General features: G+C 39.8%; 1 protein-coding gene and 1 pseudogene across 1 annotated transcript in view; one reads left to right on the top strand and one right to left on the bottom strand.

Annotated features, from left to right (window-relative positions):
- The window catches only part of LOC115863900 (spermatogenesis-associated protein 31D4-like), a 201,975-nt gene that overhangs the window by 73,505 nt on the left and 104,703 nt on the right, over nt 1-23,767 (top strand). The gene's annotated exons all lie outside the window — the stretch shown is intronic.
- LOC115863774 (heat shock protein 75 kDa, mitochondrial pseudogene) lies at nt 3,025-4,420 on the bottom strand (annotated as a pseudogene).

Genomic DNA, 23,767 nt, shown 5'->3' with positions numbered 1-23,767 from the left:
ACACAATAAAACCTGATAAAATTGAGTGGAGAAATGTACAAATCTATTATACTTAGAGACCTCAAAATCCTCTCAGTAATCATTACAAGTAGACAGAAAACTAGCAAGTATATAGAAGATCTGAACAACATTATCAACTATTTGACTTTTGTAGAACTCTAAACACAACAACAACCGAATACACATTCTTTTCAAGTGCACAAGGAACATTCACCAAGGTATACCATATCCTGGGCCATAAAACAAACCTGAACAATTTTAAAAGAATTGAGATCATACAAAGTATGTTTTCTGGTCATAGCAAAATTAAACTACAGTTATAGAAAGATATATGGAAAACTCCAAATATTTAGAAACTAAAAATATACTTCTAAATAATTCATGGGTCAAAAAGAAACCTCCTAGGAAATTTTAAGATATTTTGAACTGAATGAAAGTTAACATACTAAAATCTGTGCAGCTAAAACACTGCTTAGAGGAAAATTTATAGTGCTAAAAATGCGTACATTAGAAAAGAAGAAAGGCCTCAAATCAATAATCTATGTTTTCACTTTAAGAAACTAAAAAAAGGACAAACTAAACTCAAAGCTAGCAGAAAAAAGAAAATTACAAAGAACAGAAATCAATGAAATTGAAAACAAACATTAGAGAAAATTAATATAACTAAAATCTAGTTCTTTGAAATAATAATAAAAAAAGATAAACATCTGGCCAGATGACCAAGAAAAGGAAAAAGAGAGATGCCATAAATTTCCAATCTCAAGAATGAAAGAGAGGGTATCACTACAAACCCTAGAGATACTGAAAGTATAATAAAGGAATACTATGAACAATTCTATGTCTATAACCATGACAACATAGATGAAATGTACCAATTCCTTGAAAAACAGAAATTACAAAATTCATGAAGAAATAAATTACATGAATAGTTTGATTTCTATGAGAGAAATTTAATTTGTAGTTACAAACTTTCTTAGAAAGAAAACTCCAGGCCCAAGTCATTTAACTGGTGAATCATACCAAACATTTATGGAAGAAATTATAACAATTATATACAACCCCTTCCAGAAAATAAAAGAGGGCAGGACACTTCCCAGCTCATTTTATGAAGCCAGAATTACCTGATACCAAAACAAAGAATACAAGAAAACTATAGATCTTCATGAACATAGATGCTCCAATTCTCAACAAAATATTTGCAAATGGAATCCAGTCATATGTAAAAATGTACATTACAACAAAATAGGGTTTATCCTGGGAATGCTAGGTTGTTTTAACAGTCAATGTATTATTGTAATTTACTACATTAGCAGGCAAAAGAAGAAAAATCACTTGATTATTTTAATACTTGCAGAAAAAACTGTTGATATAATTCAACATTTATTCATGATAAAATTATCAGTACTCTAGGAATAAAAGGGAACTTGTTTTACATGATTAAGGATATCTATAGAATCTTGTAGCCAACATTATATTTAATGAGGTAAGTATGTCTGCCGTACCATTTCTACTCAACATTCATAATGGAACTCTTAGCCAGTGCAACAAGGCAAGAAAAAGAAAAGGCATTCAGAATGGAAAATAAAACTTTCTGGATGACTTTACTGCCTAAGAAGAAGGTCTCAAAGAATCTACAAAAATGCTCCTAGAACTTAAAAGTGAGTTTGGTAAGGTCTCAAGCTATGAGATTAAAATGCAAAAAGCAATTGTATTCTTATATAAAGGGATGTCTTATTTTATTGAACTTCACTTATTGTCCATCACACATACTGCATTTTCTACAAATTGAAGGTTTGTGGCATCCCTGTGTTGAGTAAGTCTATCAATGCCATTTTTTGATCGCTTCATGTCTCTGTGTCACATTTTGGTAATTCTCACAACATGTCAAACTTTTTCATTATATTTGTTATGGTGATCTGTGATTAGTGATGTTTGATGTTACTATTAAGACTTGCTGAAGGCTTAAATGATGGTTAGCATTCTTTAGCACTAATGTATTTTTATTTACTTATTTTTAATTTTTTATTTATTTATTTTTGGCTGTGTTGGGTCTTCGTTGCTGCTCATGGGCTTTCTCTAGTTGTGGCGAGCAGGGGCTACTCTTTATTGCGGTGTGCGGGCTTCTCACTGCAGTGGCTTCTCTTGTTGCGGAGCATGGGCTCTAGGTGCATGGGCTTCAGTAGTTGTGGTGCAAGGGCTCAGTAGTTGTGGCTTGCGGGCTGTAGAGCAGAGGGTCAGTAGTTGTGGCATGCAGGCTTAGTTGCTCCGCAGCATGTGGGATCTTCATGGACCAGGGCTAGAACCGATGTCCCCTGCATTGGCAGGCAGATTCTTAACCACTGCACCACCAGGGAAGCCCAGCACTAATGTATTTTAAAATTAAGGTATGTACTTGTTTTTTTAGACATAATGCTATTGCCAACCTAATAGACTTCAGGATAGTGTAAACATAACTTTTATATGCACTGGGAATCAAACAAATTATGTCGCTTTATTGCGACATTTGGCTTGGTTGGTCTGGAACAAAACCCACAATATATTGCTGAGGTATGCCTGTAAAGACAATAAACAATTGGAAATCAAAATTGAAAATAAGTACCATTTATAATAGCGCCCCAACTCAATAAATAAATATTTGGGTATAAATTTATCAGGATCTGTATGCTTAAAACTATAAAACACTGATAAAATGAATAAAAAAGACTATTCATGGATTAGAAGACTCAGTATACTTAAGATGTCAATTCTCCTCTTTTTGATCTATGTATTTGGTCCAATTCCAATAAAAATCCTAGCAAGTATGTTTGCATTTATTGGCAAATTGATATTTTTTAAAGTAAATAAAGCTCAAAAGCAGGTGTTCTCATTGGCAGCATCCAGTCCTTCCTGTGTCATTGTCCCAACCTCCCCCCCCGCCCCCCCCGCCGTGACTGTCTCAGGCTACCTTGTCCCACGGTTCCATCTGTCCCCTCTCCTGCAGCCCTAACAGTGCAGGAGGACCTGGGGCTTTCACAGCTGTCAGTGTCAGTCCAGGGCCTTGACAAGCAGGTGGTTCAGGCGGCTCACCATGGGTCGCGGGTCATCGTCGAGCCCCGCTGTGATCACGGCATTCTCGTAGATCTGATCCACCAGCAGCTGGGCCAGGTCAGGCTCGCTGTCTCTCAGCTGATTGAGCTTCTTGATGAGCCTGTGCCTGGGGTTGATCTCCAGTGTGGGCTGCAGCAGCTGAGCGCGCTCCTCCTGGGGCTTGGCCAGCTGTCGCATGCGCAGGAAGTGCCGGGCGGCCCCCATCTTGGTCTGGATGAGGACCTGGCGGCTGTACAGTGAGATACTGGAGCCCAGCTCCCAGCTCACGTCAGACATGGTTGGTTTCGTTTCCAGCGCGTAGAAGATGCTGCGGATGTTGAGCGGTGCGTCCGTCTTGTAGTGCAGGGTGTAGCGGGGCTTGTCATGGGTCTGAGCGATGTAGCGGTAGAATTCCTCGTGCCGCGTCTCGCCCACATCCTTGGGGTCCATCAGCCAGATGGCCTGCAGGGTATTAATGCGCCTTCCGTTCAGGTACAAGGGGAAGCTGACAAAGTTGCTGTACTTTGTCACCACATCTCCAACCCGAGCCTCGCTGGTGAACTCTGCTGTCTGCCGTGAGGTGGACGATGATTTTGGTCCCGGTTCTTACTCCTGAGGCTTCGGCGATTTCAAACACCCCAGAGCCCTCTGAAAGCCACTGGTACCCAGGACTGCCCGTGTCCACCGAGCGAGAACAGACCTCGACTCTGTCAGCCACTATGAAGGCCGAGTAGAAACCCATTCCGAACTGGCCGATGATCTTGCTGCTGGCCTCCGCCTGCCTCTGAGGCGCGTCCAAAAAGGCCTTCCACCCCGACCTGGCAGTCGTTCCCAGGTTGGACACCAGCTCCTCCTGTGTCATCCCGATGCCAGCGTCCTGGATCGTGATGGTGCCTTTCTCGGTGTCAGTCTGCAAGTGAATATCCATTTCTGGCAGCGTCTGGCCTTCAGACACCAGCTTATGACGCAACTTTTCCAAGGCGTCACTCGCGTTGGAGATCAGCTCCTGTATAAACACCACTTTTTCTGAGTACAAGGAACGGGCAACGATGTCCAGAAGCTTCTTTGTCTCAGCCTGGAGCTCATGTTTGGAAACAGAGCCCTGCACGGTCTCCGAGCTGCTGCTGAGGGAGTGCAGAGGCTCCTGCTGACGCTCCTCAGTATCCTGGGAGCTGAACGGCCGTCCATCGTGGGAGCTTGAAGCCAGGCTTTGCCTGGGACTCCAGGACTGGGCTGGGGGCCTCCAAGGACACAGAACTGGTTGTGCTCCCCGGGCCACCGCCAGGGCCGCTGCCAGTGCCGCGGCCCGCAGCCGGCAGCCCCACAGCAGCAGCGTCCACAGCTGGCGAGCCATGTCTGCAAACTGATTTTTTAAATTTATATGGAAAGGCAAAGGTGCATATCCAATAAAATTCTGCAAATGAACAAAGTTGGGAGACTCATACTACTTGATATCAATACTTACTGTAAAGCTACAGTTATTATGACAATGAGATATTGATAAAAATATAGACATACAGATCAATGGAATGGAATAGAGACTTGAGAAATGAACTCACAGAATTGTGGTCAGTTGAGTTTTGAAAAAGATACAAAGGCAATTCCACGGAGAAAGGATAGTCTCTTCAAAAAATGGTGCTGAAGGGCTTCCCTGGTGGCGCAGTGGTTGAAAGTCCGCCTGCCGTTGCAGGGGACGCGGGTTCGTGCCCTGGTCCGAGAAGATCCCACGTGCTGCAGAGCGGCTGGGCCCGTGAGCCATGGCCACTGAGCCTGCGCGTCTGGAGCCTGTGCTCCGCAACAGGAGAGGCCGCAACAGTGAGAAGCCCACGTACCTCAAAAAAAATGGTGCTGAACACCCCAGTGTTCATTGCAGCACTATTTACAATAGCCAGGACACAGAAGCAATGAAATGTCCCTCAACAGAGGAATGGATAAAGAAGATGTGGTACATATATACAATGGAATATTACTCAGCCTTAAGAAGGAACGAAATCGTGCCATTTGCAGAGACATGGATGGACCTAGAGACTGTCATACAGAGTGAAGTAAGTCAGAAAGAAAAAAACAAATATCGTATATTAATGCATATATGTGGAATCTAGAAAAATGTTATAGATGGACCTATTTGCAAAGCAGAAATAGAGACACAGACATAGAGAACAAATGTGTGGACACCAAGGGGGGAAAGGTGGGGTGGGATGAATTGGGAGATTGGGATTGACATATATACACTATTGATACTATGTATAAAATAGATAACTAATGAGAACCTACTGTATAGCACAGGGCACTCTACTAAGTGCTCTGTGGTGACCTAAATGGGAAGGAAATCCAAAATGTAGGGGATATATGTATACGTATAGCTGATTCACTTTGCTGTACGGCAGAAACTAACACAACATTGTAAAGCAACTATATTCCAATAAAAAAAATATTTAGAGACTGAAAAAAAAATGGTGCTGAACAACTGAACATCCATGTGCAAAAAAAAATGAACCTTGACCTGTACTTCACATTTTGTACACACTTAACTCAAAATGGGTAACAGAACTAAATGCAAAACATAAAGCTATAAGACTTTTAAAGAAAACCTGGGAAAAAATCTTTGTGGGCCTGAGTTAGGTAGAGAATTCTTAGATATAATAAAAGCAAGATTTATATGAGAAAAATTGATAAATTAAACTTATCACAGTTAAAGACTTATACATTGTCAAAGTTACTGTTAAGAGAATGAAAAGACAAGTCACAGGTTGGGGGAAAATATTTGCAAATCATATGTTTGACAAAGGCCTTGTACTTAGAATATATAAAGAACTTTCCGAAGTCAACAATAAGAAAACAACAAACCAGTTTTCAAAAAAGCAAAAAATTACAACAGTTACTTCGTCTAAGAAGACATATTGATGGCAAATAAGTACATGGAAAGATTCTCAGCATCATTAGGCAGTAGTCATTAGGGAAAGACAAATTAAAATCATGAGATAAACTACATACCTATTAGAATTACTAAAATTAAAAACAAACAACTGACAATACAAGGTCTTGATGAAGTGGTGGAGCAACTGAGACTCTCATACGTTGCTATGAGAATGCAAAATGGTACAGCCACTCTGAAAAACAGCTTGGCAGTTTTTTATAAAATTAAACATACACTTACCATATGATCCATCTATCCCACTTCTGGGTATCTACCCTAGAGAACTGAAGACGTAAATTCACACAAAAACCTGTAGCAGCTTTATTCAAAATTGCTCAAATCTGAAACAACCCAAATGTCCTTTAATGAGTGAATGGATAATCAAACCGTGGTATGTCCATGCAACGGAATACTACTCAGCATAAAAAGAATGAACTATTTGTTACGTGCAACAACTTGGATGAATCTCAAAGTCATTCTGCTAAATGAAAGAAACCAAATTCACAAAGTTACATATGATGCAACTCCATTTATATGTCATTCTGGATAAGCTGAAGCTACAGGGAGGGAGGAGAAAAAGCAGTGGTTTTCCATGCTTAGGGATAGAATGGTTGACTACAGCACCCTGAGGAAACTGGGTGTGTGCGCGTGTGATATTATTCTCGCTGGCCAAATATCCTGTGCGTTGAAGATTTACACGCTATTCATTGAATGACCTATTCATTGAAGAAATGTTTAAACTTAAAATAATAATATTTACAGCTAAAATTATTCATTGGTTACCGTGTGTCATGAATGACAATAAACGTTTTACAGGTAGTCAAGCTTCTCAATTCCACCCCATGGAGTAAGGATGGCTAAATCGGCACGTGTTCGACTACTCCTCTTCCCATGCCCGTGTTTGCCACTCCAGAATCCTTTCTAACATTGTGCTTAAGGCAGCCAAGAGCAATCACTCAGTGTGATAGTTTCCTAGAGCTGCCATAACAAAATACCACTGACTTCATGACTTAAGCAACAGAAGTTTATTTCTCACAGTTCTGGAGAGTGCAAGTCCAAGATGAAGGCGTGGGCAGGTCTGGTTTCTTCTGAGACCTCTTGCTTTGGCTTGCATATAGCCACCTTCTTGCTGTGTCCTCATGTGGCCTTTCATCTGTGCATGTACATCCCTGGTGCTTCTTTTGTGTGTTCAAATTTCTTCTTCGTATAAGGACACCAGTCAGATTGGATTAGGGTCTACCCTATTGGCCTCACTTTAGCTTAATTATCTCTTTAAAGACCCTATCTCCAAATAAAGTCACATTCTGAGGTACTGGGGGTTAAGCTTCAACATATGAATTTTGGAAGGACACAGTTCAGCCTATTATACTCAGATATAATCTATTTGCAATCTCTGCCACATAATATAAATGCAATAATTTTACCCAGGAATAATTTAAAGTGAGTATAACTTGCTTTTATTTTTTTTTAACTGAAAATGCTTGCCAACCCTGGGTCAGAGGACACTGCTTTGAGAATGAGATTTTATTGCCTGATCCCATCTTTGAGCAGCCTTCTGAGCTCTTGGGGCAGTGTGCTTAGAGGTGCACACTGTGAGCAACCCTCCCCTCAAAGGTACACGGAATCATCTAGAAATGGCTTGTCAGTCAAATCTGTGTCAAGACTTCACTGCCATGCCAGAGTCAACCAAAGCCTAGAGCCACGGTCGGGACTGTCCCAAAACACTGAGTCAGTGTCACTGAGGTCAGGAGTGTTCCTCCACCTCCTTAGGCTGGAGGGGAGCCAAGATTCTAAAGCCTAAAGAATTTGAACCACAATGATTCTATCACATATTTATGCACACAGGCACACAGGTTAGAAGAATATTTCATAACAATCTTCAGCTGTTGTCACTGGAGAGCAGTAGTGACCCTTTGTCACTTAAGAAATTACCATACTCACAGATTGAAAGCTAGGAACAGTCCCATTATTTTATATGTAAGGTCCAAGGAAATTACATTGCGAAAAGTGATGAAGGGACAATTAATGGCTGCAGATGGGCATTTAGCAAAGAAACATGCATGTATTTCTAAAGGATTGGTAAGCTTTCTGGAACTATGCAACAGATATTGGCTCCAAACCATCCACTGGAAACAAAGCAGTGGCTGTGTTCTAGCTACCTACTGTTACCTGTATTTCTAGGGGATGCCTGCTATTCTTTAATTTGAGAGGCACATTTTAGCATTTCTGGAACTGAACTTCGATCTTGCAGTAAATATAAAATTTAATGGGGTCTTTCTCCTTTTCTTCATTCTCTTTCCTCTTCTCCTGTTTCCCCCTCTGGAAAACCCTTATTAAAGAGCTGGTGCATTTTGCAGAAGATGGTGTCTTAGAATTGAGGTAATGTACTTCCAATTTGTTTTGAAGTCCAGGCTGAAGACTAATGTTTTAGTTTAGTTCTGACCATTTTGTTCACAAAGTAGACTCTGATAATTTGCCCTCCAGGACTGGAAGGGACCCTAATGGGTCTGTGCTCTGACATGCTCTCAGATCTCAGCTCTTAGAGGGGCTCGGGCTCTTATCATAGGTGTGTCCTAATAAGGTCCTGGGAAGACTAAGTCTGCCAAAGGCCATGTGATGTGCTGGCAAATGCCAGGTTCCAGAAATGAACACAGTGACCTTGATGGTAATACAATGTAACATCTCTTTGCTTCAAGACTACACACATTTATACCAATAAATTTCAGAGAAAACCTCTGTTTTGCTAAGTAAGGTACATTAGCATATATATATGTGTATATATATGTGATTTCTAAGCATAAAAAGTAAAAGCTGCCATCTTGTTGTAAGTTAGAATAAAAGAACATTAAGTCACTGGAATATATTAAATAACTAATTACATCAAGAATAGTCTAGGTATTAGACCTGTGAAACAGTCTGCTTTATAGATTAACATGAGAGCTTATTTGCATATATGCTATAGACACTTTTGAGAGAGTGTGTGTATGTATGTATGTGTGTGTGTGTGTGTGTGTATGTATAGCATATATGGCATATATAGTGTTTTTAAAGAGAGTAAACACCATGTAGTTAATTCCTGTGGCCAAAGACAATTTCAGTGTTTTTGCAACATTTGACGATCGCTTCATCTTTGTAATACCATCTAAATTTGCATTTTTAAGAATCCCATGTATTACTTAACAGAAAAGGCCTAAGGGGTATCAAAAGAGACGAGGCAAATTAAGTTTCCTTTTGTCCAACTTTGTGTCACTTCCTGCCTCCATAAATAGGGAAAGCAAAATATGTGCTTCTTATTCATGTACATCTGCCAAACCAATTAACACCTCCTGAATGTTATCTTAATTGCATTTATTAACATAACATTAACATAGCAGGGAGATAACATTCAGAAGGTATTAATTGGTTTGGCAGGCACTCTTGAATGGGAAGCATAGAGAAAGGCCCTTCTCAGTATCTTATGTGGGTTTTTTTTTTTTTTTGGTGGTGGAGAGGAAATGAGATTACACTGAAAGAGAGAAAATATATCTTAACCAAAATAGTAGCCACATCACAGGGTCACTTGATTCTCCTTTCTAAAATCTCCAAAGAAGCATCTGCTCTAAAGCCTACCTGTTTGACAGTTTACCCAGATGCCCTCTCCGCCCCACTGTCCCTGTGCAGTTCTGGCTAAGGAGGCCTCTGGAGGTGTGCAGGCACAGATATGCTTCTCCAGGATGCACTGAGCTCCACCGTAAATTTTTACAGCACCTCAGCTGCTTTAAAAATAATTCAAATGTGTTCCTGTGATGAGAATTTAATAGGGCTCCTACCCTTATAGAATCATATACCTACAGAGTGCTTTAACTAGATCCATCTATTCATTAACTCATTCAAAAGGCCTTATGGAGCACCTACTGTAGCTCAGCACTGTAAAATGCTGGGGTAAATAGATAAACAAGACTCAATACCTGGCCCAAGATGTCCAGCTGACACAGGGATTGGCCGTGGAGACAGTCATGGCAGGTGAATGGTTCAAAATGGACACCCATACGTCTTCACTGAGTGAATGAATCAATGAAATGTGATCACTGTGGTTCCCCTCTGGTGGTGGTATGGAGGGTGGGGAGGTGGGGGTCTAGGAATGTGTGTATAAGGAGGCAAAACTGAAGACAGCAGATGATTATGGAAAGTTAAAATGAGGAGGGACTGAACTAAGGCAGAAACACTAGCGATGGAGAGGATAGCATAGATAAAGAGATCCACGTGACCCAAATAGCTGCTCACATTTATTGAGGGTTTTCTTTGCGCCAGGCAGCGCTCTTAGCATTTGATTTCATTTTCTCAACAAATGTATGAGGTGGTCCTATTATTATACCCATTTTAAAGATGAGGAAGTTGAGTATGGTAGCCTGAGTGATGGCCCCCCAAGGCTGTCCACACTCTAATCCCCAAAACCTGTGAATATGTTACACTGCATAGCAAAAGGACTTTGCAGGTGTAATTAGGTTAAGGATTTTGCAATGGGGAGATTATCTTGGATTATCTGTGTGGGCCTGAGGTAATTACAGGGCCCTTAACATGAATGGGACAGAAATAGAGTCTGAGTGAGAAGATAAGGGACAGAAGCAGAGGTCAGAGAAAAGAGAAAATGCCACATTGGAGGCTTTGAAGATGAAAGGGCCACAAGCCAAGGAATGTAAGTGGCCTGTAGAGGGGCTTTCCCTGGGCCCTCTGTGTAATGAGACTCCTTCCATTTACCCACGTTTTCCATTTCCTTTCATTTTCATCCTCTTTGGGAAAGTACTGTGTTTAATTGTACAATATTTTTCTTACTAAAAAACTGTTTCCCTCATTACATTATCATTTCCATGAAGGCTGTTCCTGTGTTGTTCATCGTTGACCCAATGCCTAACACTGTGCCTGACACAAAAAATATACTCAATAAATGCGTGTTAAAAGAATGTAGGAAGGGAAGAAGTTCTCACACTTGCTCAGGGTGGCATATTTCTGAGCTGTTAGGGTGTCCCCCGAAGGCCTTGATATATTGAAATAACAGACTTACCACCTTGTGATATGCAGGTGCCCCTGCCCAGATCTCCCTTCAATAAAGAACCTATTGACTCAGCTGCTGGGGTTGTGGTCTGTGGACAGCCTTAGTTACTAGCCCCTTCAGGGATTACCTCACCTGCAGAAAACTGCCTTCCTTAAAGTTATGCCCTTCTCGGGGTGGCCTATATCCAGTGACTGATTGAGATGAGCATTAAGGACTGGCCATTTCGGTCCAGCATGGGACAACTCTGGAGGCCAGTTTAGCTCCAGAGTTCCTTGTGAGATTGTCCAGGGTTGTCATGGGGCCCATACTGTGCTTGATTTCTGCCTCATCCAGTCCTGTGTCCCCTTCCCTTCCATGGGTGTTGATCCCAAGGACACTCCTTAATAAACATCCTGCATACTAAACTGTCTTAGAGTCTGCTTTCTGTTGGTTTGACCCCCATCTCAAACAATCACTAAGCATAGAATTCTTTTGAGCCAGGTAGTTATAAATAATCAGGAACAGAATCCAAAATTTAGGAAAAATGTATACAAGATCTTAATATTAAGGAAATTCTATCCATTAATTCTCTTTTCACTGAGTTAGGAAGACTGCTGTTAATAAAGACTTACCAGTGGAATTCCTCAACGTGCTGATCCCCGCCCCCCTCCAAACATGGTTTGACAGTCACATCAGATCTCTTTCCTAAGTATCTCTTTGATTCATCACCCTCATCACTCTTAATTCAAGCCACCCATTACTTCTCACTTGGTTTAATGAACAACTCTGAGTCCCTTATTTTGTCTTGCTCCAATTTTTCTCCATGCTGGAGTGGCCATTGCCCCACTTAAAGCTCTTTAGTAGTTCCCCATCACCTGTAGCATAGAGTCTAACTCCTAAACATGGCATCCTAAATTCTCTCTGATTGGGCTTCTCCCTGTTTCCAGACTCATCTCTGGCATGCTCTAATCACCCTCCCCTCTTTACCACTGCCTCATTTGTTTTGGTCCTGCCAAAGTTCTCCAAACTGTCCACGCTGGTGCATAGGCCCATCGTGACCTGGACTCTCTTTAGAGCTCTAGCCTTGAATTTTGCCACCACTCCTTCTTTCTAGTCTCAGCCATCCTGAGTGACATGCAGTTCATCAATATGCCCTGTCCTTGTTTGCCTCTGGGCCTTTGCACATGTTGTTTCCTCTGTCTCGACTATTTTCTCTTTCTCTGACTACCCATCTACCCGCCTTCTCCTTGCCAAGTTGATTTCCACTGATTCTCACCCTTCCTTGATTCCCTGAGGATGAATTTGGTGCCTCTCCTATGTGCTCTTATGGCACCCTGTGCTTGGTCTTTTTTATAATAGCCGTACCATTCATAATTGCCTCTAAACGTAACTGTCTCAGCCACTAGACTCAACTTCTTATTCATAGCTGTGAACACAGCAATGAGCACAGTACATAGCACATAGAAAGTACTTGGGAAATATTTAATGATGAATGAATGAAGAATCAAAGTCTCATGATAATCCTAATGCATAAGCAGAGTAAACATTTTTGGCCACATTTTAGAGATATGGAAATGGAGGTTGACTTAGCCAAGGTTGTGTTGCCTTCTGACTGCAAATGTAGAGCTACTTACTGGAAATGCCTCAATCCTTCATTCATTCTACAACTACTCCACAGGTTTGAAAGCCTGCTATGTGGTTGTGTGTTGGGCTCTACTATAGGTGCTGGATTGACAAGACCTGTCTTATGGAGCTTACATTCTAGAAGGAAAGATTGACAATAAACAAGTAACAAAATAATGTTGAGTAGAGGTAAGTTCTATAAAGGAAATATGATGCAGTGATGTGGTAGAGTGGCATGCCAGTGCATATAAGGGAGAGTGGTTCTTTAGAAATGGAGGTCGGGGAATAACCCTTGGAGGGAGTGACATTTGAGCTGAGGTCTGAAAGATAAGGAGCCAGTCACGAGACAAGGCAAAGAAGAACCTTCCTGGCAAAGGGAAGAGCATGTGCAAAGCTCTGAAATGGGAAAGACCTCGGTGTGTTCAAGGATCACAAAGAAGACCAGAATGGCAAGATTATAGTGAGTAATGGGAATAGCAGCAGTCTGGATCATGTAGGGCTGGTAGATCCTGGTCAAGAGTTTGGATTTTGTTCTAAATGAACTGGGGAGCCAATGAAAGATTTAAAGAGCAGAGATGGGCGGTTACTTAACCCAGACTGTGATAGTGTTGGAATCCTAATGAGCTGGATGACTAGGACTTCAGGAAATAAAATCCCACATAATTTGGAAAATGTAGTCTAGGATAAGAGCTCTCGAAGCAGTGTGGACCCAATGGTCATTTTCCCTGGAGAATTACAGGTGCTTTTACAAACCAGATTATGGTTTCTACCAGTACCCTCATACTAATAAACTCCATGTCTCAGTCTCCAGCTTCTTATTTCCAGTTGCCTGCTGGACAGCGCTTCCATACTGTCCTGCAATGTATATCTAAAGGTAGAACTGTTGGTTTGCCCACCTACCCTACCATGCAGTGGTATCCTCCTTCTTTATTAATGATCCATTTACTAAGTTACAGGCATCCTAAATGACAGCCCAGTAACAAAAACCCAGCTGACCACCAAGTCCTGACATCTTCTACCACCCAAATATTTTTCAGATTCAGCTTTATTATCCTCGTCTCTTCAGGTTCTCATCTGCTGTCACCAGGACTTTTGCAGCAACCTCCTAGATTATCATTAGCTTTCTTTACTCCAGTCCCATTTCAAACTCCTGCCAACCTAATCTTATTTTTTTTTCAAATGCAAAGACTTTTATATTTTATCTCCAATACAAAAGTAATAGTTTCTTGTTAAATTGCCAAATCCTATTACCAAATGAAAACCCAGTGTGCATCCTTCTAGACTTTCTTCTATGATTATACACACATATATACAAATTAGATTATAATATAATTCTGTTTGGTGATTTGCCTTTTTATTTAATAGATTGTGAGCATTTTTCTAAATGAATAAATACACAGCTACATCATTTTTGGTGGCTTTGTATTATTCTGTGATGTGGATGTACTATAATGTACTTAAATAATTTCCTTTTGAAAGCCATTCAAATTATTTTGCTTTCACGAATGATCTGGAACATCTTTCTATATTTTTTCTACTTGTACCTCTTTCTGTCTTACTTTCTTCAGAAGATTTACTTGATATAGAACTTTTTTTTTTTTTTCTTTGCGGTATGCGGGCCTCTCACTGTTGTGGCCTCTCCCATTGCGGAGCACAGGCTCTGGACGTGCAGGCTCAGCGGCCACAGCTCACAGGCCCAGCCACTCCACGGCATGTGGGATCTTCCTGGACCAGGGCACGAACCCGTGTCCCCTGCATCGGCAGGCAGACTCTCAACCACTGTGCCAGCAGGGAAGCCCCAATATAGAACTCTTGATCACATAAAATTTCTTTTAATGTTGTTGTGGTTTCATGATGTATAGATGATATATAGTTTTTTTGTTTGTTTGTTTGTTTGGTTTTTTTTTTTTTGTCCATGCTGCACAGCTTAGGGGATCTCAGTTCCCTGGCCAGGGACTGAACCAGGGCCATGGCAGTGAAAGCCTGGAATCCTAACCAGTAGACTACCAGGGAACTCCCTATATAGTTGGGGTTTTAAAATTTTTTTTTAAATAATTAATTAATTTTAGTTTTGGCTGCGTTGGGTCTTTGTTGCTGTGTGCAGGCTTTCACTAGTTGCGGCAAGCGGCGGCTACTCTTCGTTGTGGTGCGCAGGCTTCTCATTGCGGTGGCTTCTCTTGTTGCAGAGCATGGGCTCTAGGTGCGCGGGCTTCAGTAGTTGTGGCACGTGGGCTCTAGAGCGCAGGCTCAGTAGTTGTGGCTCGTGGGCTCTAGAGCGCAGGCTCAGTAGTTGTGGTGCACAGGCTTAGTTGCTCTACGGCATGTGGGATCTTCCCGGACCAGGGCTCGAACCCGTGTCCCCTGCATTGGTAGGCGGATTCTTAACCACTGTGCCACCAGGGAAGCCCTGTATGGTTGTTCCTAATTGGAAATTTTTTGGCATGAGATGTGAGACAATGTTTTGAACTTTATTTTTCCTAAAATGGTTGGCCAGCTTTCTCAATATTATTTATAGTTTAATCCAACCTTTCTCCAATGATTTGAGGTGACAACACTGTTATACACTAAATTTTTATTTAACTTTGAGTCTATTTCTGGCCTTTTATTCTCGTCCATCAGTCTGACTACAAATTCTAGCAAAAATGCCCTGTTGTTTTGAATCTAGTAGCTTTCTAATGGATTTTAATATTTGATAAGCCAAGTCCTCTGCTTTGCTCCATATTTATGTATTTACTTTTTTGTGTGACAGAGTTTTTTCCCCACATTTTATTTTTCAAATAAAATTTAGCACCATTGCATCACTCTTCAAAAAACATTTGTTGAGATTTTTATGTTGATTGTATTAAATTTATATGCTATTTTGGAAGAATTTGCCATCTGCAGAACTATCTTTCTAAACTAAATCTGGTGTTATCATTATCCTGCTTAAAAACCTGTCATAGCTCCCTCTAATGGGAAAGTCATATTTTTTGGAATGGCATGTAACACGTTACATATTTTGACCCCTGTGTACCTTTCCTTGTGCTTTAGAGATTTAGAAAATCTTAGATTACAGTACCTCAAAGGATGTGGAGTAGTCATTTGAATCTCAAAGTTCAGGCAGTGGAGGAGGTGGGTAGCAGAGAATATATTGGCAGGTTGAAGATGTAATTTGGAGATCTGTATTTACCTCGTTTGCAGCTGTGACTGGAGCCAGGCGCTCCTAAGCTTGATTGCATTTTGGCCTGTAAATCCATCCAGGGGAAGATCATCAGTTCTAACCTACAAGCATTCCAAGAAAATGTGCGTGATCAAGGCTTTCTTTCTTTTAAGTCTTGGGAAAGCTGTGACTTTCTAAAGTTTGGCTCCTGCCACTTGACATTGAAGAAAAAAAATTCCACTAACTGCAAAATAAATAAGCTGGCTGCTTTGTGTTTAGCCTGCGGCTTAATCTCTAAACCCTGGCCCCAGTAAAAGTTACTGTTGGCTCTTTTCATCCGTCCTCACCCTTTGTTGTTCTCCGTGTGTTTCCCCATTCTCTGCCATGTACAAATCTGGTGGAGGAGATCTGGGTCAGTGATAGCGGGTGAGCGAGAAGGAAATGAAGGAACACGGAGAAACATTAAGAAAACTAAGCTGGCAATGTTAAAACTTGCTGAGAGGAGACTTAACTGTCTTTTTAAAATTTACTTTAATTTTTAAAGTTAAAAAATTATTTTTTAGTTAATTAAATTTTCAACTGTCCTTTGAGACATATTATAACATGTAAGAATTCACATGGGGATGGGATGTAGACTATGAGTTTTCAGACATCCAGTCAGATCCTGAATACTCTCCGTGTACTTGTTTATATAAACCACGTTAGCTGGAAACTCTTATAAAAATTCAGTCACAGTATTTGACAGCTGGATTTCATGGTTATCTTGTTAAAGTTGGGATATAAAATCAACTCCCTCATTGCTTTTAGCACTGGGAGAAGGGTAATTGCATGAGTCTTCGAACTATAGAGATTTTATTTTGGTCAATCCTTTCAGGTTTCCCTCCAAATAATCTTATTGGAGAGATGCTTAAATGGTACAGTAGATTAGCTTGTGTTTTTTCTGCCTTTATTTTTTTTGCCTTCTGTTTACTGAAGTTTATAATGATATTGAGTAACAAAGTAATGAGATGATGAACAGAATAAAAACAGGAATAGGAGAAGATGGATGTAATTTATAAACTGGGTCATCACCATTAAATAATCAAAAGCTTGGAATTGTAGTCCATATAAGTTGAAACTGAACTGCTATAAGACAAAATAATGCCAAAAAGTTTATTGACCTTTATTTCCAATGTGTGTTGTTCTCTGGATGTCCTACATGTTTTTCTACAAAGAAGATACTCCTGCTTCATGGTCACTTTTTTTTTTTGCGGTACGCAGGCCTCTCACTGATGTGGCCTCTCCCGTTGCGGAGCACAGGCTCCGGACACGCAGGCTCAGTGGCCATGGCTCACAGGCCCAGCTGCTCCGCGGCATGTGGGATCCTCCCGGACCGGGGCACAAACCCGTGTCCCCTGCATTGGCAGGCAGACTCTCAACCACTGCGCCACCAGGGAAGCCCCGTAGTCACTTTTTGTTTTGTTTTTTTTCATGGTCACTTTTAAGATCAAGTTGTGAAGCCATAAATCTATTAACTGCTAGAGGAATTGACCTATTTTTGAGAATGATCTTTCAAAGTTCCAGAATATCTATTTCAAATTAGTGAAAACATGGTTATAATTTGTCAGTTATTAAACATAACAAGTGAAGGAAGAAATATAGAGAGCATGTATAATACGGTTTTTATTCTTAGGGAATATTGTACATGCACCATAAGCTTAGTTTTCCCTATTGAGTGCAGAAGCTTTGTCACATAAGCAGGAATAAAAAAAAGTTTAACCGAGCCATTTGGCCACTCCAAGATCATGAATTATAGAGCTGGGGGTTCAAGGACACTGATTGCCCATACAACCCTGCAGGGAGTTGAACTGAGCTCAGTGTGAGGTCACAGCAGGGCAGCAGAGGACAGAAGGTAATGAGATGTCTGGGCAGTAGGGTAGCTCATCAGCTGCTCATCTGAGAAATCCTGGTGCATGGATGAGGTGGATGTGACTCATTGATTCAACTTGAAGCAGGAAGAATTGTGAACAAGGAAGGGGACCAAAGAATAACTCAAGATGGTGGGAGACAGCCAAGATAAAAAGCTGTCTTTATAGACAGCCTTATTTAACCAGGGCTAAGAGTTAGAAATGTACATTTATCTGCCATTTGTCCACTTATTTGAAGGGAATTTCATGCAGTAGAACCAGCACATGCACAGACACATTAATATGTTATGTCCTTTGCATAGGGAAAAAGTAAAGTTATCAACCATTATAGAATCTATATTCAAATGTAGAGACTTCTCTTTTTTTCCATTAATAAAAGAACATTTCAAATATACACAGAAGTAAAGAGGAAGAATACACTGACCCTCATGTACCCATTGCCCAGCTCCACCAATTAGCAATTATACCTTTCTTGGAGGAAATTCATTTTGATGAAGGAAGTTGGCATGAGAAGAGTCCTGGAAACACTCCCTGAAGAGGGGGAAGCAAAGGCCCAGATTTTCGGCAGGGCTCCCTTGATCCCTCCAGTGTGACATTATTACAGCATTACTGCGTTACTTGTTAAATGAAAGGTATTAGCTCTGTGAATAATCAGGTAATCAAAAAGTAGTTACTGCTTTGACTTTTTATTACAGGTTTTTCATCCACTTACATTTAAATTTTTTAAATATATCATTATTTTAAACACATATCATTATTTTAATTATATCCAATTAAATATACCTACATTTCCTCAGCACGCATCATTACGTACTTTACTAAAAAGCACTTCGAATCCAACTGCGTACCAACGTTCTTTATTATAATTTATGTGCACAAATCTTAAGCAGATTTATACATTTTGGAGATTAATTATCAAGAAGTTTGTTTAGACTTTCAGTAAATGTGAAACAAACTTCAATTCACTTTGGTATTTATAATTTGATGGTATTATGTTATTGTCCTGTAAGACACCATTTTGTTTTCTTTATCTAAGGAGAGTATGGGTACATAAAGAGAAGTCATTACAGTTACCAGAACCATTAGTGCTCAGGTCCTTACATTTTTTTCATCACCTTCGGTTCCCCCTGAAACTCATTCTTTTTGGACTCTGCCAAATAGCAGACTGAAAGATTGCTTGTGACCCAGTCCCAATCGCATGAAAATAATATTGCTATGTTATAGGAATATAAGAAAATGTAGCCTTTAGTGATTGCTTTTAGCTCCTGTTAAATAATCTTAGCTCTTTTTACCCAGTGTCTGTTATGGTACACGGGCCTCTCACTGTTGTGGCCTCTCCCGTTGCGGAGCACAGGCTCTGGACGCGCAGGCTCAGCGGCCATGGCTCACGGGTCCAGCCGCTCCGCGGCATGTGGGATCTTCCCGGACCGGGGCACGAACTCGTGTCCCCTGCATCGGCAGGCGGACTCTCAACCACTGCGCTACCAGGGAAGCCCCTGTTACTTTTTATATCTGCTTTTGCATTACTCAGAGCTAGCCGTAAGAAAGTCTTACTACTGGTGTTTGACTTATGATGGAGTAGTGCAAAGATCCTTAAACTAGAATTCAACAACATGTAGTTCTTATATTCTAGCCAGCTCTCTGCTATCAAATGCTACCCCACTCTTCTGGCTGTTTGAAACAAAGTGATCCATTAAAGAAACTCACAAGGAAAGTCCTAATCTCTAGAGTTGTTTTAGGCAACCAGTGGGTCCAGTTTGATGCTGATGTCTTGATGAGTTCCCATAGTCTAGATAGCAAATCTTGAATCCTTACCTTTCGCCAACCCATATCCCCTGGTTTGGGCATATTTCTTTACTTCTTCCAGTAAATGAACAAAAGCTTTCCTATTTGGTTTCTGGATTAACTCATATCTCAAGCCCAGGCATCTCTTGTTTTCTCAAGGGAGGCTGCCTGTTGTCAGAGCAGCTCTGCACTGTTCCCCACCTCCCTCCTTTATTTTTTAAAAATTTTAAAAGATATTTATTTATTTGGCTATTTTGGGTCTTAATTGCGGCATGCGGGATCTAGTTCTATGAACAGGGTAACAGGGATTGAACCCAGGACCCCTGCACTGGGAGAGCGGAGTATTAACCACTTGACCACCAGGGAAGGCCCCTCCTTTCCCTCCTTTAAATGGAGGTTAGGAGTTGGAAACTGAATTCCTCTGTGACCTGAGTGTATCAGTTTGTATATTATTGTGTGAAGTTAGTTCTCTCCCTTTCCAATGACAAGGAAATTTGAGAGGAAGGAGATGGTGGTGAGAAAAGTAGAGAGAGGGGGAAAAATGTTCTCTGTCACCTTACAGATTTCAGTGGGTAAAACTAGTCATTCAGAGACTTTATTTCCTTCTTCACAATAGCCCATGAAACTTATGTGTTGAATGGTATTTTTTGGATTAAGTTTTGTGATCCCAATGACTAAGTTTTCCATTGACTAGAATAATTGAGAACAGAGACTGGGTGAAAATTCTATGTAAATAGATGTTTCTTTTTAAAAAATGCTATTAAATGATAAAATGTGACAATTTCTAGTGGCAAATTATTGCATTAACAACAGAGTACTTTGCAGCAAAATTTAAAGAAATAGAAATACATTGGTATGCTCTGGTTCCCTTGTTAGTAGAATTACCTATTGTCAATAGCTAATAATTTGAACAACAGTACTATTGTAGAAAACAACTTTTACCTCCCTGAATCAGACCCCTCCTAGAGTGAATGTAGTTCCAAGACTTTTTAGAAAGTGATCAGAGTGTCATAGAAAGCTCTTGCAGTTTCCTTTATATTGTTAATCTCTTCTAAGGTGGTACTTAGAATTCATTCTACATAAGAGTTTATAAGAATGAATCCCATTTTCAGTTTCAGTTTCTTTGCCCCATGCAAAATTAGAGGGGGAAAAAGACAACTCCTATATGTATTAAACATTAACTTCAATATTTTTTTTTCCCAAGCAGGACAATTTAACACATTTTTCTTTCTTTTTTTAAAAAAAATCAGTGACTACTACATAATGCTAAAATACTAAAGATAATCTATTGCTGAAAGCAAACAATTTTGCACCTCAAATTCTATACTCAACCAAATTTGTGTTCCAGTAAGAGGACAAAATAAAGATATTTTTGTATATGACCACAGACCATCTTTGAAAGTAATCCTCACAATATATTGTTATAAAATAACAAGAAAACCAGAATGAATATAGCAATGAAAAAGATGTGGGCCAAAAAACATTAAAGTTATAGCTGAGTCTAAAGAGCAATTGGCAGGTACTTCTCTGGTGGCACAGTGGTTAAGAATCCACCTGCCGGTACAGGGGACACGGGTTCGAGCCCTGGTCCGGGAAGATCCCACATGCCACAGAGTAACTAAGCCCGTGCGCCACAACTACTGAGCCCGTGTGCCACAACTACTGAAGCCTGTGCTCCTAGAGCCCGTGTTCCGCAACAAGAGAAGCCACCACAATGAGAAACCCGTGCACCACAACGAAGAGTAGCCCCCGCTCGCTGCAACTAGAGAAAGTCCGCGCACAGCAACGAAGACCCAACACAGCCAAAAATAAATAAATTTATAAAAAAAGAAAGAAGAAAAGAACTATTGGCACATAGTATAGAAACAGTTGTTAATAACATGGCACTGAAGTCCCAGCCCGTAAGTAGTAGATGTGGGAATACAGGGATTAGAGAATAGGAAACAAAGTTGGGACCAGAATTAAAGGTGTCTTAAGAGCCTCGCCTTGACCAGGAGGATCATAGAGATACTGATTATTTCTAGATATTGGTAAGATATATACATTAAAATGTGAATAATCAAATGTCAAGACAATCCCTAAGAATAATAGAAGAATAATATGTATTTTTTAAACATTCTAAAAGGAAGGGAAAAATGGAACAACAGTGTTTGAAAATGGCACCCAAGTTTGTCAATGCACCAGTGATTTGGGGAGTGATTCTCTGTCAGGAGGTAAACATTGTTATGTGTAAGGTGGTACAGGTAGAAATTTGAGTGTGAAATGAGGTTGGGTGCACAAATTGACTCTACCACTTCTAGCAGTGTGACCTTGAAAACTTTTACTTAACTTTTCTGACCCTCATTTCTCTCATAAAATTATAACACTTAACTCTAAGTTACTTAAAAATAAAATAAGCTGGTATAAGAAATGATATCTAGGGCTTTCCCGGGGGCACAGTGGTTAAGGCTCCGCCTGCCAATGCAGGGGACATGGGTTCGAGCCCTGGTCCGGGAAGATCCCACATGCCACGGAGCAACTAAGCCCGTGTGCCACAACTACTGTAGCCCACGCACCTAGAGCCCGTGCTCCACAACAAGAGAAGCCACCTTAATGAGAGGCCTGCGCACCGCAATGAAGAGTAGCCCCCGTTCGCTGCAACTAAAAAGAAAGCCCACACGCAGCAATGAAGACCCATTGCAACCAAAAATAAATAAATTTATTTTTTTAAAAAAGTATTAAATTATATCTTTATCATTCTTGTGATGATTATTTGCTGTACGATATTAAATTCCTTTTCAGAAAATTTCAAAAAAAATTAATTCAAAAAGGCATAGAACAAAAAAGAAATAATGCAGAAGAATGATAAATAGAAAACAAAAATAGGTGGTCATAAATAAGTCAAACATGTATAAGTAGTCACATTAAATGTATTTAATGTTATTTAATGGCTTAAATTCTCCTTTACAACACAGACTTTAACACTGGATAAAGAAAAAAGTCAACATTGTGCTGTTAAGACATGTGACATCCACAAAGAAAAACAATACGAAAAGTTTGACAAGAATATGCAATAATCCATGAAACTGTATGCAGGACAAGTTATAAAATATAAAGCAAAGCAAAGAAAAAAAATAATGAAAATGCAAGGAGAAATGCATAACCCACAATCATAGGGGGAGAATTTAATACAACTTTCTCAAAAATGAATAAATCCAAGAGACAGAATTTTAAAACACATTTAATAATCCTGCTGTAACATAATTTACACATTTAAAATATTTATAAACTTCATCAAATAGAGAATTTACACTATTTTTGAACATCCATGGAACATTTACAGATTTGACAATGTGTTAGTCTACTAGGAAAATCTCCACAAATTCCAAAGAGCAGAAATCATAGTTCGTACTCCCTGAACAAAATACAGTAACAGAAAATAGTAACAAGGAAAGAAGACTCCTCTACCCCTCATCTACCCATTTCAAAAAACAAACAAACAAAATATACTCTTCTAAATAACTTCTGGTTTAAAGAGGAAATAAAAACAGAAACTATTAACCATTTACACATAAACAAAAATGAAAGCTCTACCAATCAACACTATTGACTATGGCTAACGCAGCACTTAGAGGAAATTTTACAGCCCTAATTCACTTATTAGAAAATAAGAGATTAAAAAACTCAGTAATTGTGAAAAGCAGCAGTAAAATAAATAAGAATGTACAAGAATGGTGATAATAAATTAATGACAGAAACAGAAAAAATAGACTTTGTAAATTTGAAAGCTACTTCTTTGAAGTGGTGTGTGAAGTAGACAAAACCTGTGGTAAGTCTGATCAGGAAAAAAGAGAAAGGCTACAAATACACTTCAGAAACAAGAGAGAAGACTTAACTACAGATTCAGAGGAAAGTGAAAAAAAATAAAAGTATAATGTCTTTGACTTTGAAATAAGTTCAAAATCTATTTGAAAAGGGATCACTTTTACAGGAAAATATAAATTACTAATATTATTTCAAGAGGTGGTAGAAAACCTAAAGAGAATAATAATCGTAGAAGAAATTGACAAGGTAATAAAAAAATCTACGCCCCAAAAGATAAAAGGCCTTGATTATTTTATGGGCTTTAAATCGTCAAATACTTAAAAACTAGGTAGTCCCTACTGTAAATAAATAAGAAGGAAATAATCCCAACTAAACTATCATTCTATATAGTTGAGGTACCAAAACTGTCAATGACTGCACACACATACAAAATGACCACTTTTGGCCAATCTGCCTTATGAACATAAATATAGAACTCCAAGTAAAATATTATCATTAAATTCATAACCAAATAG

This window comes from Globicephala melas, chromosome 6 (assembly GCF_963455315.2).
Source record: "Globicephala melas chromosome 6, mGloMel1.2, whole genome shotgun sequence".
In the NCBI taxonomy this organism is placed as follows: Eukaryota; Metazoa; Chordata; class Mammalia; order Artiodactyla; family Delphinidae; genus Globicephala; species Globicephala melas.
This window is presented reverse-complemented; position numbering and strand designations above follow the sequence as displayed.